A 3,931-nucleotide genomic window follows, 5' to 3' on the forward strand; every position below is an offset into this window, starting at 1 on the left:
TTGTAATATTTATTAAAATGAGTATTTTGTCATCTGAAGGACATGAGGGAGTCAAACCCAGACCAGGCTCATACCCCAACCTTCATTCTAACCATTGTGTTACAGAATCAGCCATAAAATCATAGCAATTCTAAATGGATTATACTGTGCTGTTTAGGCGTCCTTTGGGCACCCAAAGAATGCAGAATCGGCTGCAGTTCAGCATATCTCAAGCTGTCATGGTATAAAACTGACTGAAAGAAGACATCAAGTTAAGGCGCCTGGTTCATCCTCTCCACCTCTCATCTAATCTCATGTTCTCAAATATTATGCTAGTTGCAGGCTGTGAAGCAGGAGACATACCAGCTACCCTGGGCCTCATGGAACACTAGATAAGACAAAGGCCAATGTGACTAAGGAGCTGAAGTGGTGCTTATTAAGGAAACACTAATGCCTGGCTGCTACTCAATAGAAATAACCACAAGGTGAAAAATGGTATAAGATTTTTATTGCAACTGCAGTTCGATGAGATGGATGACAGGTATGCAGAGTAAGGCAGTTGTAGGTCCAAGTTGTTACTGTGGTAGAATTGGTAAGGTCCTGAATCTGCTCCTCGTAGGAGAAGGCAGGCTGAAGAAAAAGGAAGATGGATTGAGACAAATTAAGAGTTGATTGGTGAGTTTTAAGCTGGTTTTTTTTCAAAGGTGTGCTAAATTCATGCATGCACTAACTACTAATGTGTGCATAGGATAAAATGCACGCGTTAACCTTTACCGCACACTAACGGCGCCTAAACCGTGCCTAAATGATGCCAGTTCAGCGCACGGTAAAATTTCTTTTACCGAGTGCTGAAGCGGCACCGTGTAGGCACCGTTAGAGTGTGGTAAAGGTTAACGCGTGCATGTTATCCTATGCACACGTTAGTAGTTAGTGCATGCATGGATTTAGCGCACCTTTGTAAAACTCACCAATTGACTGTTTTCTCAGAAAATCTTCTATAACTACACCCTTCTGAAGGAAAAAAAAGTGTGAAACATGTTAGTATTGTGAAAATGTAGATAATTCATCACAAGGGCAAACAAAGGTTTCAGTACATCATTCTTACCTATTCTGTCTGTTTTAGTATTTGAGCTTTGTCCGGGTGCAAGCTCTTGTGCTGAACCCAGTTTGAACAGACCTGGGAATAGGAAATCAGGAGAAAAGGGGGAAAAGGTCAAGACATATATGGAAACATAAAATACAGCACAGTCTCAGAATAACAGCTAGAATGAACAAAAGCAAAAGAAACACTGTTCCTTTTTTTTTATAATAAGGATTCCTAACAATTATGACTCTAAAAAGATTTAAGAACATAAGAATTGCCACTGCTGAGTCAGACCAGTGGTCCATCATGCCCAGCAGTCCGCTCATGCAGCGGCCCGCTGGTCTAAGATCAACCACCCTAACTGAGACTAGCCCTACCAGTGCACGTTCTTGTTCAGTAGAAACTTGTCTAACTTTGTCTTGAATCCTTGGAGGGTGTTTTCCCCTATAACAGCCTCTGGAAGAGCGTTTCAGCTCTCTACCACTCTCTGGGTGAAGAAGAACTTCCTTACGTTTGTACGGAATCTATCCCCTTTCAACTTTAGAGAGTGCCTCTTGTTCTCCCTACCTTGGAGAGGGTGAACAACCTGTCCTTATCTACTAAGTCTATCCCCTTCAGTACCTTGAATGTTTCGATCATGTCCCCTCTCAATCTCCTCTGTTCGAGAGAGAAGAGGCCCAGTTTCTCTAATCTTTCGCTGTACATCAGCTCCTCCAGCCCCTTAACCATCTTAGTCGCTCTTCTCTGGACCCTTTCAAGTAGTACCGTGTCCTTCTTCATGTACGGTGACCAGTGCTGGACGCAGTACTCCAGGTGAGGGCGTACCATGGCCCGGTACAGCGGCATGATAACCTTCTCTGATCTGTTCATGATCCCCTTCTTTACCTTTAGCTCTATGAGGAAAAGCACTGCTATAGGTTCCATATATCCATTTTGCTGGCAGCAAAGTTTCAAACAGCATGGGTTTTTTTTCAGCCAAGATTCCTGGAACCAATTATTATCATCACTAATTCTCAGACCTGCTGATGACCCTGTGGAATGGAGAGAATTGTGGCAGATTTCAGGGGGAGAAAAAGTTAATGGAGAATCACCAAAATAAGTCCAAAATGAGTCCAAAGATGAAATCAGTTCTGCCTGAGCTCTTATCTAATAAAGACACCTAAATAGCTATCAATATATCATTCTCACCTAGATTTGTTCCTGGAAAGATGAAAAAGGTTAGACAAACATCAAAATTGCAAATTACTATAGCTGCTAATGGTCCTATGAAATGGAGAGTTGTGGCAGATATAGGAATGAAAAGGTTAAAAAATAATCAAGAAAAGTAAAGTCTCAAAAATAAGCATTAACACAGAATACGTATCCTAAAAGAGAAAACACTGTTCTGATGGATCTTCTTATACTAAGCATGCCTAAGTAACGTCTGATGTCATAGGCACTGTTTGGACTTCCCACTATAAAACTTTCAAATCTGATTGGGTGTGCTTTAGGTGTGGTGTGGGCAAACACACCTGTCCTGACTTTTAATCAATTCCTTCCCTTCTCAAAGCTTTTACTAGAAGCCATTTGTCATCTGCTTAGTCTGTAGAGGCACTGTTACCAAATTCTATACAAAGTTCCCTCTATAGCTCTATGCCTTAAGGGACTACTTTTATCTTCCATAGGTCATGGGTTCAAGTCTTGAGTGCGGTTAGCAAATATTTTATATTCATTTTTCTAACAGAAAACCTTCAAACTCTTTGGCCATTCCTTTACTTAAACATATTTGAGTTGATCTTTAAAATGATCTGTAGCAATTCTCAGATGTCTAAAGCAGCCTGTTCTCTCTTCCTAAAAACCCCTCCCCCACCCCAACACACACTCCTCAAGCATGACACCACAAACAGCCAAGCTGAATACCAACAGGAATGTCTCTAGGGTACATCTCAAAAACATGTACCCTCCTTCAATACCTGTCCAAGCCCTCTGAAGTTTTAATAAACTCTTCTATCTGTTGCCCTTTGCAGATAGTGCATAGAAAGGAATCCATTCCTACCACAATGGCTTGTAGCAGAGAGAAGATGAATGTATCTGATGCACCTGTGCCTGCAAACTGCAGAATACTGATGAAAAACAGCAAAGTCCGCCACTTATGAGAGCTGTTAGGATGCTGTTCAAATGAGTAAAGGTGAGGGTGGGATTTGAATCGTGGAGCTTCAGAAGATGGCCAAGGTACAACAAGGCGAAGTAACCTGGTGAGCCATAAATGGCATCTTTCTGTCAGAGGAGATGTTTCCTCCCATGAAAGCTTAGGATGTCCTAGCCATGGGAAGGAAAAAATAAGTTTGCCTGGAAAGGGAAATGTGCTGCTAAAAATGGCAAAGTCCACAATCTAGACCCTCTTATGACAGCTGATAGGAAGCTGTTAGGAAGTTGGGATTGGAACCAGGAAGTTTGAAATGGACAGAGTGCAACAAGGCTCATTAACTTGGTGAGCCAGAAATGCTTTTTTGGTGGTGATTGTGATATGATAGCTAATCAGATGATACATATGCAGGTCAGTCAACTATTATATGAAAGGGCACTGAGATCCACCTGAGTAGAAGCTGATGTAGCTGTATGGGTTAAAGTCCTGAATGGATCATACAGAGGTTGTGAGTTCAACACCCAGTGTCTCTTTTAATTGTGGCATACTACCTTGAAGGTGCAACTTGATGATCTCACAATGAGGTCAGCTTTGTGATGCTGAAGAGCTCCATTTTGCAATGAGGGAAAATGCATGTTAAGATCTGTATCTGGTTTTTCTCTTTTTAAGCGCTGAGGAATGAAGTAATGTGTGCAATAATGATATGTTTTTCATGTTCTTTCTTTGCTTTCAAGAAAGAGCTG

General features: G+C 41.5%; 1 long non-coding RNA gene across 1 annotated transcript; it reads right to left on the reverse strand.

The window, feature by feature from the left end:
• Window positions 1–496: 496 nt before the first annotated feature.
• On the reverse strand, window positions 497–1,718 carry LOC117364894. The gene is made up of 3 exons (XR_004540329.1): window positions 1,685–1,718; window positions 1,085–1,156; window positions 497–609 (listed from the first exon to the last, which is right to left on the reverse strand). It is a non-coding gene; the product is annotated as an uncharacterized LOC117364894 (long non-coding RNA).
• Between the last annotated feature and the right edge of the window lie 2,213 nt (window positions 1,719–3,931).

Source organism: Geotrypetes seraphini, chromosome 8 (genome assembly GCF_902459505.1).
Source record: "Geotrypetes seraphini chromosome 8, aGeoSer1.1, whole genome shotgun sequence".
NCBI lineage: Eukaryota > Metazoa > Chordata > Amphibia > Gymnophiona > Dermophiidae > Geotrypetes > Geotrypetes seraphini.